This window comes from Cyprinus carpio, chromosome B9 (assembly GCF_018340385.1).
Source record: "Cyprinus carpio isolate SPL01 chromosome B9, ASM1834038v1, whole genome shotgun sequence".
Lineage (NCBI taxonomy): Eukaryota > Metazoa > Chordata > Actinopteri > Cypriniformes > Cyprinidae > Cyprinus > Cyprinus carpio.
The window spans coordinates 15917274-15934405 of record NC_056605.1 but is presented as its reverse complement, the minus strand read 5'-3'; the positions used below and the strand labels follow the sequence as shown (position 1 = coordinate 15934405).

General features: G+C 37.1%; 1 long non-coding RNA gene across 1 annotated transcript; it reads left to right on the top strand.

Moving 5' to 3' along the window:
* Window positions 1-5169: 5169 nt before the first annotated feature.
* Window positions 5170-15709, top strand: LOC122138475. The gene is made up of 4 exons (XR_006155602.1): window positions 5170-5258; window positions 12555-12664; window positions 14429-15097; window positions 15190-15709. It is a non-coding gene; the product is annotated as an uncharacterized LOC122138475 (long non-coding RNA).
* Window positions 15710-17132: the final 1423 nt, after the last annotated feature.

Genomic DNA, 17132 nt, shown 5'->3' with positions numbered 1-17132 from the left:
AGAATACACTGAAATACAGTGGACCCATACATTGTATGAATCATGATCCACTAAAGAAAGCAAGCCATGCAGGTTTGGAAAGGCGTGAGGGTCAATAAATGATGATTTTCTTGGGTCAGTGTTCTGGATCTATGTTTTGTATTAAGCCCATCCCCTTGTAGATCCACATCCATAACACATTAAGCTAACTGCAAATGCTTCACCACCTGTTGTTTGGCCTTTTGGATCAAGCACTTCTGTCAGCACCAGCTACTGTATTGAATTTACAGTATTTACATAGTGTTCAGAAAATCTAAATTCAACAAATGATTGATAATTCATTAATTTGTGCATGTATCCAGATCAACTTTGCCTTCTTCAGAAATAACCCACCGATTTGGCATCAGTACCGCTATCAGTTCAGCTACCGGATTAATTACAGGATAATACATTCATTTATCCTTTCCTTTGGTGATGGTTTGAAGGCTGATCTATGATTGAGCTGTACAGTTTATAGAGATTTCGCTTCAAAAATCTTAACTGACAGCAAACCACCCAATAAGCTATTACTGTTCCACTCAGCACCTACCAAAATATTTAAAAATGAACTATAATTATGGGTAATGGACTTAGTGTAATATTTACAGTTATGTGAGCAAATTAAAAAGTCATGAATACTCTTTTCGGTTCCAGTTTTTCAGCGCACTTGACTGCCGAAATCTTTCATGCAGAGTTTATGCGTGTGTGTTTGATTAGCAGTCGATGCCAAGCTCATATGATAGAGTCTAGTGCTGACCCGAGGTCAGATTTGTATTTTATTTTTATTTTTTTTAAGCTCTATAGTTCATTTACGACGTGAACAGTGTCGGCATGCTGCGTTAATCTAGTGTTTTCTCAGTGGTGTGTGCCAATGTTAACATTAATCCTGATTAATCCTCATTACCCCTAAATGCGCTGTACTCTAACCCCTCCGTCCTGCCCAACCAGACACGTCTATCAAACCCTGGTGCCGTTCCTCGCCTTCGATCTCTGCGCTGAACATCGCCAGCTAATCAGCTAGCATAAATAAACTGTTCAGCCAACTCCTAGCCCCAGCTATTTCCTCAAGGAGTGAACAGTTCAAATGAAAGGAAAGGATTTGTGTTTCTCTCCAAGTAAATGGAGAAACTGCAGTGTTTGATCTCTGCTTCCCTCTTGTTTGAAAAAAATCTCCTCCAAGTACTGTAGATCCATTTATCGAATAATTTTTTAGCACCACTTAAAAAACTGTTTCAATAAAACCTTCTAGGCACAACAGCGTCTTAGAGGTTATTAAATATGATATTGTTTGTGTAAACCGCTTATGATAGAGAAATAGGAGGTGTGGTTTGGTTTCACCAAACTTCTACTCACTGGAATGCACATCATATTCCTCGACGCCCTCCCATCACTCTCTCCTCCCTCTCTTATTTTCTTTGTTCCGCTTGGCTTCCATTAATATAGGGCCCATCTGGCTTTCCAGTGGATATTTAAAATGAAACCCCATCAAGGAGTTCAGTCAAAGCCATATGCTGCTGCTTCTACTGTACACGGTGGAAGAGGAGAAGCATTTAATCAATGGTGATTGAAAGGTTGAAAACCTGTATGATCAGAGTCTCCCTGCAATGGCTGGAATACACGGACAGATTTGCTTTCAGACGTGCAAAGTCTTGGAGATTTGCTTCTAATATGGTGGTTATGAAGTGTCCTTTGAGTTTGAGCTGAACATACAATGACGAAGCTATTGTGAAAATTCTTTCATCATTTACCAGAGATGGAAACTGGAGTCTGTGACCTCGAGTCACTCTTAAATTGTGAATAACTGACTGGAGACCTGAACTTGACTTAAAGACCCAAGTCTTCATTTAACAGCATCAAACACCATATTTTTTTCTATTCATTGCTCATTCATTCATTCCCTATCAGTATGTGCTGCAGCAACAAGTATCACAACAATTGTTCTCTAAACACATCAAGTCCGCATTATTGAGATGCATCTAAGGCATGCATGTTCATCACCCAACTGGGAATGACTAACAATATAGCATAGGCTTACCTTGGGATAATCTTTGTGTCATTTAATTTGAAGTGTTTCTCATTAATCGCCTACTCTGGTGGCCAACGCAGTTTCACAATGAATGGAATATATTTTTACACTTTTCATAATAACATAAACTGCCTTTGAAGTTATTGATTTGGCAAAGCATCTGTCAAATGAACAAAAATCAAAAGCGTGGTTTGGCTTAGCGTCCTTACCCCATCAAGGAAAAGACTTTGATTTAATTAAATATGTATTCTGTTTGTGCTGAATGTGTCAATTAGAAGCGCTCATGTGATTAGCTTGTGATCCAGTGTTTGTGGTGTATCAGTCAATGCACTCTATGTGCTGTAAGTTAAACAGGCATTTAGGAAAGCAACAGGCACCATTATTTTCACATTTGCATTTTTTTTTTTTTTAGTATTATTATTATTTTTTTGTAGACAGATTATTACAGTATTTCACCAGATATGTTATGACACATTTTTAAACCTGTTTTCTCTGAAACCGTAGGTTTCCTCCAGAAAATTAGCTTGATGGTTTAACTCTTGCATGTGAAAAAAATTAAGACAAAATTTTATAAATTTTCCTATTATAAAATTGAATAATATATGTATTATAAAATATTCATTTTTTATTTACATTTATTTTACATTGAGGTTGTATTACAGTAGTAATATATTACTGCATACTACTACTAATATATAAACACAAAGTATAATTATTATATTTTAATTGCTTAGCTATTGCTAAAAATAGAATAAAGGCGTGAGACTTGACTTGGACCTTAGGAACTTGTGAACATATCTGTCATTTACTCACCCTCATGTAATTTATAAGAAAGTGAAGTGGAAGTAGTGATATTTGCCAAGTATGGTTACCCATATTCAGAATTGGTTCTCTGCATTTAACCCATCCAAGTGCACACACACAGCAGTGAGTAGGGAACACACACACACACACACATACCGTGAACACACACCCGGAGCAGTGGGCAGCTATTTGCTCCAGCACCTGGGGAACAACTAGGGGTTCAGCGCCTTGCTCAAGAGCACTTCAGCCTCATTGAGGGTGGAAGAGCGCTGTTCTTTTACTCCTCTCACCTACAACTCCTGCCGGCAATGAGACTCGAACCTGGGACCTTCGGTTCTCTAACCATTAGGCCAGTTCCACAATTTCAAACCTGAATGACTTTGTTTTTATCTATGAAACAAAAATAAATGTTTTGAAGCTTTAGTCAGCTGGGGCCAAAACAACATTTTATTTTATTTACCTTTTTCAAAACACCTTGTCTTTTTGTGTTCTACAGAATAATGTCACACAGGTTTGGACTGACATAAGAGTTACAAACCCGATTCCAAAAAAGTTGGGACACTGTACAAATTGTGAATAAAAACAGAATGCAATGATGTGGAAGTTTCAGATTTCAATATTTTATTCAGAATACAACATAGATGACATATCAAATGTTTAAACTAAGAAAATTTATAATTTTAAGGGAAAAATAAGTTGATTTTAAATTTCATGGCATCAACACATCTCAAAAAAGTTGGGACAAGGCCATGTCTACCACTGTGTGGCATCCCCTCTTCTTTTTATAACAGTCTGCAATCGTCTGGGGACTGAGGAGACAAGTTGCTCAAGTTTAGGAATAGGAATGTTGTCCCATTCTTGTCTAATGCAGGCTTCTAGTTGCTCAACTGTCTTAGTTCTTCTTTGTCGGATCTTCCTCTTTACGATGCGCTAAATATTTTCTATGGGTGAAAGATCTGGACTGCAGGCTGGCCATTTCAGTACCCGGATCCTTCTTCTACGCAGCCATGATGTTGTAATTGATGCAGTATGTGGTCCGGCATTGTCATGTTGGAAAATGCAAGGTCTTCCCTGAAAGAGATGACATCTGGATGGGAGCATATGTTGTTCTAGAACTTGGATATACCTTTCAGCATTGATGGTGCCTTTCCAGATGTGTAAGCTGCCCATGCCACACACACTCATGCAACCCCATACCATCAGAGATGCAGACTTCTGAACTGAGCGCTGATAACAACTTGGGTTGTCCTTGTCCTCTTTAGTCCGGATGACATGGGGTTCCAGTTTTCCAAAAAGAACTTCAAATTTTGATTAGTCCGACCACAGAACAGTTTTCCACTTTGCCACAGTCCATTTTAAATGAGCCTTGGCCCAGAGAAAATGGTTATGGTTTTCCAGCTTTGACCCTTACGCACAGAGATTGTTCCAGATTCTCTGAATCTTTGGATGATATTATGCATTGTAGATGATTATATCTACAAACTCTTTGCAATTTTTCTCTGAGAAACTCCTTTCTGATATTGTTCCACTATTTTTCGCCGCAGCATTGGGGGAATTGGTGATCCTCTGCCCATCTTGACTTCTTAGAGACAGTGCCACTCTGAGAGGCTCTTTTTATACCCAATCATGTTGCCAGTTGACCTAATAAGATGCAAATTGGTCCTCCAGCTGTTCCTTATATGTACATTTAACTTTTTCTGGCCTCTTATTGCTACCTGTCCCAACTTTTATGGAATGTGTAGCTCTCATGAAATCCAAAATGAGCCAATATTTGGCATGACATTTCAAAATGTCTCACTTTCAACATTTGATATGTTATCTATATTCTATTGTGAACAAAATCTAAGTTTATGAGATTTGTAGATTATTCCATTCCTTTTTTACTCACAATTTGTACAGTGTCCCAACTTTTTTGCAATCGGGTTTGTAGTAAATCATGCCGATTTTGATTTGTGGGTGAGCTGTTATGTGTTGATATGTTCTGAGGTTTTGGTCATAATCTATTATTTGTTTCTATATAGTGTTAAAGAGGGTTAGTAAATGTCATGGATTAGACTTTATTGTATTTACCCCCTGAAAAATAAATTATTATAATAATTCCTTACATTTATGTAGCGCTTTTATGTAATTTATTGGGGGGAAGGGGGGGGATCTCCTCAACCACCACCAGTGTGCAGCATCCACCTGGATGATGTGACAGCAACCATATTGCGCCAGAACACAGATGAGGGTTATTTTGCCCCATACAGTGAATTGGAGACCATATGGAATATGTTTCTAGAGGCATTCATAAGAGTGACCTCATTTAGAGATCTTGGCTGCAAAGTATGTTGAGAAAACAGAGTCATTTTCAGTCTTCCATCTAGGACGATGGTTCTCAACCTTTTTACTCAAAGGGTGTCCATATAAGGTAAGAAATTTCTGGTATTTATGCTGCAATTATGTCAAAACTGTTGATCAAAAATACATCAAAAACAGTAATATGAAAAATTATTACAGTTTAGAAGAATTGTTTTCTGTTTTTACATATATTTTAATGTATTTTCTTCCTGTACTGGCAAAGCTGAATTTTCAGTATCCATTAATCCAGTATACAGTGTTACATGATCCTGCATAAATCATTCTAATATGCTGATTTGATGCTCAAGAAATATTTCTTCATAGCTATATTGACAATATAGAAATCGCAATACATTTGTCAGGATTCTCTGATGAATAGAAAGATGAATAAATGTATTTATTTATTAAAAAAATTAATTGATTGAAATCTATTGTAACATTATAAATGTATTTACTTTTGATCAATTTAATGTATCCTTGCTGAGAAATTTTTTTACTGACCCCAAACTGTAGCCTAGGCATGCAGTTTCTCTTCCTGTACCTGACAAACACTGAACTGTGTTCAACATGCAGCCTGGCATCAGAGATAAGAGGTTCACTGTCAAATGGCAAACTGGAAAGGTCATGGTGGACCTCGGTCTCCTCAAACCTCAGATAGCTGTATGTGTGCTCCATTTCCACTCTGAGATCTTGAGGGTGCACATGTGTGTCCATCAAAGAGACAGTTTGTGTCCCAAAAGCAGTTCAGGAGCACTGTGACAGTTGCTCCAGCTCTTTCCGTATGACCAGCTGAAATTATCTCTGACTCCAGCGGCGATAAACTCAGACGGGTCTGCCTACTCCTTCTATTTTATCAAAATTTCTCTCATTTCCCCCCCGCCTCCCAGTTCCTCAAGTCATGCTACTTTAAGCCAAAGCATGTAATTTCTAATATATTGAAAGTTGCAGGTATATTGCACCATTGGACCATCCTTTGAGACCACTTATGAGAAGCACCACTTGGCGCTTCACACAAATAGGCTACAAAATAGGGCCTCTCTTATACTCTTATTATTACTTTGTTTATGTATTTATTTATTTTCTCTCAGTAGTCCAAGTGTTTTAGACTGTAAATGTAAAAAATATGTATTAATTTCGTAAAAATACTTTATTTATTTATTTATTTATTTGCTTGCTTGCTTGCTTATTTATTTTAGACCCTGAGTAACGGTTGCTCAGTATACACTACAAGAGTGAAAAATTGGTAAAATTAAATTAGATTTAATTTACTTGTGATCCTGCTATGTTGGAGAAAGGGTTGAAATAATCTTGATTTTGAGGATGTCGAATTTTAAGGACAGCTATTATTTTGTTTATTTTAGAGATATTAATTTCTGTCAATTTGTCTTGCTGACTATATATAGTCGGCAACTACACGTGCTTATAAATGAATGAATGAAAGAAAAAATGAATGAATGAATGAATGAATGAATTGTTGAATAGGTGCCCCCATGAGTTAACAGATATATCTAGCTTATTTTACCAAAAATTTTTTGCATATATATATTTTTATATAATAAAAATTATTATTATTTTATTATTATTATTATTATTATTATTATTATTTTACTGTAATGGATTAAACATTAATTTAGTCATTTATTTTATTTTATTTTATTTTATAAAAAAAAAAAAACGGCACAAAATACCCTGATGGTGGAAAGTGCTACTTCCACTTTGTCCATGTGAGTGATTTTAGTCGACAAATGTGTCATTGCCCTGTTGATGCAGTCGTGTCTGTTCGCCCCCGATAACCTTCGACCTGATGCTAGAACAGTCATGCTTTCTTCCTGCTCCCTCTATCTCTATCTATCCCTTTATTTCCTGCCCACTGACATTCCAAATCTTGCTTACAGTGGCTTTGGTCCAGGACACACTGAAACGTGTTTCTGTAGCCAAAATAATGACTCAATACATTGGTAAGGACAGCTTACATTTTAGGAGATCTCTTGAGCCATTTTGCAACTACCAGCCCAAGAGCAAATAGTATGTTGATTCCAAAAATATGACTAAATATTTTATTTGTGTGTATATGCACTGGCATTCAGGTAACGGCAGCCGCTGTATGTTCTCATACTCCTCATCCAACTCTCTAACACTCTCGTTCAAGCCCAGACCTGTTTCTACTCCAGCATACAGGCGTATTTTCTCTTTTTTAAAACGCTGAGCTTTATAAATAAACCTCTGATTCTGCTCATCTCTCACGTCGCTGCTCTCCACTGTAGTGCCTCCAATACTGGCCACGCGCAATTTCCCCTGGCTTGGCCGAGTCTCCAAAAACCTCGGTCCCTCTGTCTTTTACAACAACAACCTACCTATTTATACTCCCTCTGCTTCGGCTCTTTCTTTCCCTGCTTTTCTCCGATCCCTCTTTAAAAGCATCGTGTCAGATTTCTTTCCTTACTGTTTATTTGTCTCGGCATCCTAGGCCATCCTGGTGAAAATAATTGCTGATTTTTTCCCCCTCTTTTTTTATAAAGATAGATGGTTGAGCCAGAGGTTTGATGGATGTTCTATCACAACAAATAAAAGCCAGAGAATGCAAATAAAAAAAAAAGAAGTTTGGGATTCCAGTAGGAAACCGGTTTGGATGGTGCAGGTGGCAGTGCGAGGATGATATTTCAGCCGAGATCGGTCCTCTTAAAGCACACACGTGCATGTCAGAAGCCATCATTTTGATGCAAAGGTAATCTCAGCATTTTGTCTTTGGAGATGACGTACCTTATCCGCACCATATGCTAACCGGGCCTGTCGTATTCTCTGGTAATTTCTTTAATAAATGCCATAAGCAGAGACTGCTGGGCTCACTGTAACCATACTCTCTGCACCTCCACTCTATGTGGGAGTTTTATATTGAGCGCAGTCTGTTCAGCTTGGCAAGAGGATGCGGGTGGCTGGCATTTGGAGCTAACCATGCATCTCACCCTATTACAGTAAATGTTACTGTGTCAGGCAAGCAATTCAGCAACAAATAAAGCACAGCAAACATTATTTCAAAAGCTCCAAAACAGGCAGAATGGAAATGCTGCCTTTTTTTTGTGTCCAGTGATCCTTGAATACATGAGATTCACTATCAAAACTGGAACAAATTAAGAATATGCATCATGTATTTCATTAAATGTGTCATTTGTCATTTCTGGTCTCTATTATTCGATTTTAGAGAAGCTTTTTTACTCATTAGAACTATTTTCTTGCTCAAATCATTAGTGTTCAACAGGTCAAGTCAACATGAAATAGCTTTACAACCCATTTTGTTTTGTGATTTGACTTACACTAACACATTTTTTCCTCACTGAACATCTAGTTTCGGTATATACAGTAGGATGTGATTAGAGCCTAGAATATAGAATAATTTCAGTGTAATTTTAGTTAAACTGTGTTAAAAAGCTAAACAGCTCTCTCTGGCCATTGGTTTACATACAGTAGTTTATTATTTCTCAAATGTGAAAAAATCAGTCATAAGGGTCAGTTTTTTGAAACTGAGATGTATAAATAATCTGAAAGTTAAATAAATTAGCTTTCCATTGATGTATTGTTTGGACAATATTTGGCCAAGATACAACTATTTGAAAATCTGTAATCTGAGGGTGCAAAAATATCAAAATATTGTGAAAATCACCTTTAAAGTTGTCCAAATTAAGTCCTTAACAAATCAAAAAACAAATCAAAAAATAATTACAAATAAATTTAAAAAAAAATTACATAGAACATAAACTAAAAAATATACTAATGAAATAAAAAATTAAAATAAAAACCCAACAAATTTACCCTACAATGTATTGTTGGCTATTGTTAAAATATATCTTTGCTATGTATAAAATTATACATATTTTGCAATAGTTATATTGTTATATATACAGTCTCAAATATAATCGAAATATATGGCAATAAAATTATACATATTTTGCAATAGTTATATTGTTATATATACAGTTTTCTTTCCCCCTCTCGCTCTTTGGAATAACATGCATTGATTAATTGTGCACAATAAGAAAGTGTTAGGGACATGTACTAAAAAAGGGGGTGATTTTATGTTGACTTTAAAATCAACAGTCTCATTATATTTCAGGCAGCATGTGAAAAGTAAAAATGGCTTTTTATGGAATGTGGAAGCAGGTGTACAAGAGGAAAAGGCATTAGGTGAGTGGGATAAAGTTGTGTTAAAGAAACAGATGGAGGGAGATTTATAAAAGGAATTGTGAAAGAAAAGCAGGAGACATTGGCAGTACATTAGCAGCAGTGATCGAGTGGCCTTGAAATAGACTCAATTTTTCCTTGAGTGTTGAGGACAACCGACCCGACAACCACAGGGTGAGCAGTGTCACCAGCCGACTGTGTAAGAGCGCGATACATTGATCATGTCATATGTCTGGGCTCATTGGGTAGTAATTTACTCCATGAGAAAGAGTGTGTATGAGAGAAAAAAGAGAAAGGAGATGGTTTGGCAGCAGATCCTGAACGTGTGGCTTTGGTTTGGAATGAGGTAATCTAGGCCATACCACAATCCCATATATTCTCATAATCGTCACCCTCTCTCTCTCTCTCCTTCTCTGTTTGATCACCCTCATTCCCTATTTTTTTTTTTTATTCATGTTTTCACCCCTGAGCCCTGTTTTTTTTTTTTTTTTTTTTCATAAAAGGGGATTATTTTTGTTACAATATGTAATTGTGGCATAAAACCTCCACAGTCTATGAGCTGCACTTCCTGTACACAGAGTCTCTCATTAGTCTCCAGTTGGCTGACCTGTTTTTGAATTGCCATAAATTCAGGAGTTATTTCATCTTAACAGATTCACAAATATACAGTGCGTGTTTAAAAAAGTATTGGCCGCATGGTTGATTGACCAGAGGGAACCTAAATATGAAATTGAATCTTTTTTAAGGCAGAAAAAAAGTAGACAGCTACTAAACAGTATAGAGAAATCACATATAAGTTTACACAGTACAATTTTGCATGTTGTATTAAGTGTGAGATGCTGAAAATACACAAGACGTGAGCACAACATTCAAGCATGTCAGTGCTTTGGTCCAAAAAAAATAAATAAATAATAAAATCAGCTCAATGAAATGTAAAAATTAATTCTGTATTCATGGCCCCTTGTTGTTTTCATTCAGTATCTACAGTATGTGATATTTAATCATCAGTATATATATACATTTTTTTTTTTTTTTATCTTTTAAATTCAAATCACTGATTTACAGTGGAATTCCTTCTCTAAATCTTCATTCTCCAACCGAAATCTGGTCAATATTTTGCCACCTCAAATCTGAACCACACTGGTAAATTCTTCATTCTCCAACCGAAATCTGGTAAATATTATGCCACCTCAAATCTGAACCACACTGGTAAATTTTTTTTTAAAAACAGTATATGCAAAAAATCACCTGTTTTGTTTGTATGGAACAACAGCAGGGTAAATAATAACAGAATTTTCACCTATGTCTTAACTTAGTCAACCTTTCTTGCCTTTATCTCCTAATCTTTACTTAGTCAACCTTTCTTGCCTGTTCTCAAGCTGCTTTGTGGGAAGGGTGCATAGAAGGGAGGAAAAGGGGTTATTTTATTTTTCTACATTGTCTCCCAGTGAGTAGAGGGCAAATACACAGATGCTGACTGGGTCAGTGTGATCTACTTGTTATTGAGAGTGTGTTTGTGTGTATATGTGAGGTGAGTGTGTTTATGTGTGTGAGTTTGTTGAATTAAGGGGAAAGAGTCTTGCCCCTCACTTCCTGCCCATACGCCTCCACATGACGCTGGACAACCACAGAGAGAGAATAAAAGACAAACTCTTGTGTGTAGAACCTTTGTGTGCTTATTTGTGTGGGTAATGCAGAATATCCAGCGGGACTTACTGTAGGAGAAATGCAAACACAAATTGTGCAATGCAAATCGACTGTTAGAGAACAATACTTTTTTGTGTGTATTATTACATTAGAGGGAGAGAGTGAATTTCAGTAAACAGTTTGTAAATGTTTAGATTCAGAATGATTACAGGATCGGCATGTACACAGATGCACACCAGCATGTCAAAACATATATCAGATCAACTCAGTAGAGTCTGCCTGCAGCTCACATGCACTCTCTGCTGTCTGTCATTTCATGTGCACTTGCAACAGAAAATCCCGGAACAAGTTTTCTAATGGAACTGAAAAGGTTTTAACAAAAGACTGTTGTGGTTATACATAATAACTCTCCTATTTTAAATCACCACAGTGCATTTCAAAGTGACATCAGTTTCATCTGATATATCTGCCACAACAACACCCCCCCCCCCCCCCCACCACACACATCCAGCAACAGAAGTTAAATGAAGTGGCCCCCTGCCTAAAAGTGATTCAAATCGTAAATATGTATTTTCAGATATCATCGTAGCAATAAAACATTAATTTACTGTATACAAAAATGATGTTTATGCTATGTTTATGTTTCATTCGTTCATTTTTAAGAAAAAAAAAATATTCAGCAAAGATGCAATATTGATCAAATAAATAAATGTTATTGTTTTGAACTTTCTATGCATAAAAAATCCTGGAAAAATTAATTTATGTTTCCAAAAAAACTATTAAGAAATACAACTGTTTTCAGCATTGATAATCATAAGAAACATTTGAAATCAGCGCCAAATCAGCATTTTCAAATGTATTGAAATAGAAAATGTTATTTTAAATTTAAAGTATTTAAGAATAGTTTTTTACAGTTACAAATTTCAAATGTATTTTAAATAGAAAATAATTGGCCAAAAATAATATTATATAAGTAATATTTAATAAACAGAATTCATCAATAAATGACATAGACAAATCTTTTAAAAACGATAAAAAATTAAATACATACATACATACATACATACATACATACCCACCCACCACAAACTTATTAACAGTAATGTCCACCTTTTTTGAGTAATTAAACACCCACTTTTCATTAATCTGCACAGAGTGTATGTACTGTATATATGTATGGCTCACAGCATTCATCTCTATGGATATGTCGTGGATACTGATAGGACAGTGGCTCTACAAATACTGTAGGTCAGTTACAAACAGTGTTTTTATGTCCTTGAAAGGCACTATGGAAAAGGAACACTACTCAAAGAGTCCTATTAGAAAAAAAATAAAAAATAAAAAAATAAACAATAATAAAATGGACTCAGCTTTGCGAAGGGTAAATGCAAGTCACTTCAAGGAAGGACATTTGCATTTAAGAGCAGCTTGACCTTATGATTCAGTTAGAAACTGTAGTGATACACATATTTCTACAAATCTATTCTAGTCTTTAAAATACTACACATTTTATGTTTTGTTTTGTTTTGTTTTTTCTTCTTAGATATGCAACTCCAGCTCTGTGGTCAGTGCTTGTCGGTCTCCCTTTCACATTCTTGGCTGGCTAAAGGGCAGAATCTGACAGAAAGAGTAATGATGCAGCCTAGTGTTAATGTGAGCCTTTATCTGCACTCATTATTAGCCTCATCTCCACAACGTCAATGTACTTTTAGTGCTGCCTCTTCTAGCAGGCCATGCTAATTGACAGATAGCTACAAAAAGCAAACACGTGGTTAAGCCTTGTAAGACACAAACGTTTCCTGTACCAGATAACCAGCCAGACCTCCCATTGCATCCATTGCCTTTTCATTCGCACATACACACATTGTCAGTCTATCCATTTGAAGTCTAATTCAAAATTACTCTGAGAAGCTCTTTTAATAGCAGTGACGCTGTGGCTTGCGGCTGTGTCTGCGGCGTCCCAGCTCTATTAGGCCGCGCTGTGGGAAAAAAAAGAGGAATCGATATCATATCAGCATCCAACGGAACACCTGACAGTTCCATTTCGCAGCCATTCTTGAGAATCGATTGCATGGGAATAGTTTGGGACCCTCTCAAAGGTTGACTGTTGTAGTTAATCTATAGCACCATTTGCACGGGTCACTGCATTCATGGTCATTAAGACTGTATGTAATAACTGAGTGCTACATGAAGGCTAGCACCTTTTTGCCAATAGTTTGTTTCTAATCGAGATAAACAAATACTAAATACAAACATGTGGCGTGAAGGATGTCATGCTTCGTAAGCTCTTACAAATCTATTCAACGTCTTGATCTTAGACAAGTCTGCTACATAATCATGCTTGAAGTGATAATGGAGGACATGAGGATGAAGACAAAACAAATGCTTTTTGAAGTCATCTGTCCTTGAAGTGTTGCCAAATTTGGATGATTCTGATCATAGTTGAATAAGGGAAGACACTCATATAATAACTTGCATCATCTCTCTAATATGAAGGTTTGATAGAACAAATTGACATGTTTCCTAATTTTCACTCACAGGCAGGATCAGATAAAAAAAGTTAGATTGAAAAAGCCCTTCTCATTGATGAAAGTCAACCTTTGTTTAAATAAATGAGAAAAGGAGGGGATGGTGGGTAAAATGACGCAAGCTTCTGGAACTGAAGCAGACTTTTAGAACTGATAAATGCCCAGCTTATAATGGCATTGCACTTTACAAGGTATGAACAACATTATGAATGATCCTTAAAAGGACAGTTAACCTAGAAATGATACATTTCTGTCATCATCTACTCACTCTAATGTTCTTCTAAACCTGTATGCCTTTATTTAACTTTATTTAAAGGAGATGTTCTGAAATTGCTGCTAGTTGCTTTTTATCCATCCAGTAACTCTCAACAGGGACTGAAGCTGCAAAGCGTCAAAAAGGATGCAAAGTACCAAATTATCATAAATATATGCATTAGAATAATGCACTTAATTCCAGTCTTCTGAAGTCAAATGTAACCTTTTACAATACACATTACAGATGTAAGTCATTATGAGCTATATCAGTCCAAGTCATCAACAGATCATTTCTTTTTTACTTTGAACCAGATCAGTTAATCGATTGAGAAGATCCAGTTTAAAATAATGCTTCTTTGATGAATCGAACATTGCTTGTCTCATGATGTCAAATGTCAACATTTTAAGTGGATAGCATCTTAAATTTCTTACATTTATTATTTATTTACTTACAGTACTGCAGACTATCAAAAATGATGATAATAGGCTATGCATTGGATCTGAATGAAGAGTTGAATCAAAATTGACAGCAGAATTATAAAATAGCCAAACTTTGAAACTTTTTTCTTTAAATATTAAAGGTTGTTAGCAATGAGAAAGCCACTTTCTTCTTCACTTCTTTCTGTTGTAACAGTAGGACCTTTCCTGCTGTCGCTCCCCAGAAGCGCTTCTCTCTGCTGGGCTACGGTGGTGTTTCTTCAGCCTATTAAAGCTCCAGACGCTGGGCGTGAAGTTCAGCTCTGTGGCTTTCTTCTTTGAATCCGCACAATAGGGGAATGGTTTGATGAGTCTTTCAATATTAAGAAATAAGGCCTCTGAATCCTATAAAAGAATCTTCTGGAAATTTAAGTCAAAATTTGACACTAATACTGCCGTGGTTTGTAATTACATGGTCTGTTTGTGTCATAGTGCATTTGATTTGTAGTCCTCTGAAGGTATTAATATTACAAATACTTTTGTGAATCTGAAGCAACAGTTGTCAGGTAATTTTCCACACATGTTAAATGCATGAGCACACACACACACATGTACAACACATAAACACTATTTCCTTATACACTGAAAAGTGATTATAAAGTGATTTTCTCACTCCCACACAGACACTGTGGCCCCACCACAGTGTGTAAAGCAGAGGTCATGATGGCGTCACTGTGGGATCAGACTCAACGGGAGAGGATGATACCCTCAATAAACCCGTCCAGCTGAAAGCTGTAAAAGTCCCAGGAATGCTACAGCAGCGTGGTGCGAGAACCATCAGAGACGGAGAAAACCCTTTACGGGAGAAGCGCGACTCCAGAGCAGGGTGGGTGTGGGCTGCTTACCGGCACTCCTTTAGATCATCCGACTATCGCTCTTGCCAAAATTCCACTCAACCGGAATTCCGATCCCTTGCAGAGCTCCGGGAGATCCGGGAACGTGCTATCCACAGAGCCCGGCAGCGGATACAGGCCCTGGGCTGTGAAACCCAATCAGGCCATCCTGGACACATGTGATGGGTTGAAGTAGACAGGGTCACTGTTCCATTACAAAATATGCACATCTGTGAGAGTCGTCCAGTGATGCATCTATTTGATCATCTGAAATCGTTTGACATAAAAGACACAACCTCATAATCTTGGGAGTTTATTGTTTGATTAGCATAGCATGTGGTGTAAAAGCAGCGTAGCATGTAGTCTCATTGTTTAATCTCTAATGACACACACCTGAGGCACGAGCAGGATAAATTTATGGAATTTCTTTCTGTTTGATGTCTTCATCCAGTAACTTTTACAATAACTTACCTACAATCCAACTGACCCTTCACTGGGAGTTTGATTGATGGGGGATCTGACCAATCATTATGCCTAATCTGCCATATCTGTCCAACAAACAAACCAGACAGGAGGTCAGATTAACGACAGTGGATTTAAACCTGAAAAATGCATTTTATTGTATTGTATTGTATTGTATATTGTGTGTATGTATATACAATATATATATATATATATATATATATATATATATATATATATATATATACATACATACACCTTATTATTTATATAGCGCATTTTGACTAGTGTAGCGCTTTACATATGATACTGTATATGTGTCAGCATCCACCTATGATGTAATGGTCACATCTTGTGCCAAACGCTCACCACACACCAGCTTTCTGGTGGAAGGAGACACAGTGATGAAGCCAATCAGCAGATATGGGTGTTAGGAGGCTTATACTGAATGCCGATACCACTCTTTTCGAAAGACTGGTTTTTAATACCACAGATTCGGTTTAACGATGTGTTGTTGACAGTTTAGTGGTCCTCATAACTTGGGGCGCTAGGACCCACCTGTGCTGTGGCCTCACTGCAGTGTCCAACCTGGGATTTTCCCAGGAAGTCTCCCATCCAGGTACTGACCACTCAGCCCTGCTTAGCTTCAGTGGGCAAAGCTGATTTAATACACACACACACACACCACGTGAAGTCATATTTTATGTGTTCATATCTATGTGATGTCACATCTTTGTGCTTTACATGGATTTTCCCCTCACCTCCTATCACCCAAACCTACTTTATTAAAAAACACCAATTTATTACACCACAACTCCTGTTATCCTCTGGTTTCTAATTTAACCACGTCACTCCATTTTGTGTGTTCTATTGAACCTTTTTCTGGAATGAACTTAAAATGTCTGTTAGAAACCACAGAGCCCTCACCTCCTGTAGGCAAAGCTCTGTGAGAAGTGTGTGTTCCTCTGTGTGTGTGTGTGTGTCTGTGTGTGAGCCAAAGTGTGAGTGTGTGTGTGTGTGTGTGCGTGTGTGTGTGTGCGTGTGTGTGTGTGCGTGTGTGTGTGCGTGTGTGTGTGTGTGTGTGAAATAAGTACATAAATCTAGCCTGACTGAAACTGCTGCTGTGGGTGCAAATGAATTGAACTGATCACTGAGATGAGTGTAATGATGTGATGAAGGTCGGATTGTGTGTGTATGTGTGAACGCACGTGTGTGTGTGAGAGTGAGTGTGTGCACACACGCATTTGTGTGTGTGTCCTGTGGGGCTCTTTATGGCTCTAAACAGAGTAATGAGGCCTGTGTTAGAGCCAGAGCTGTGGGACCATACACACTCTCTTCTACAGATAATTACACTTGCTCTCTTTCTTGATCTCTCATCTCACTCTTTCTTGCTCTCATAAAACAGTCATTTATTACATGGATAATTCTTGTAGTAATCAACCTGTTTGTAGCAATTAATACATTATTAGACCCAAATGTTTACTGTTCTTACAGTCAGTCTTTATAGGTTTGGTTTGAACTGATGTTACAGCATCTCTGACCTTGATGAAACTGTGAAATATTTAA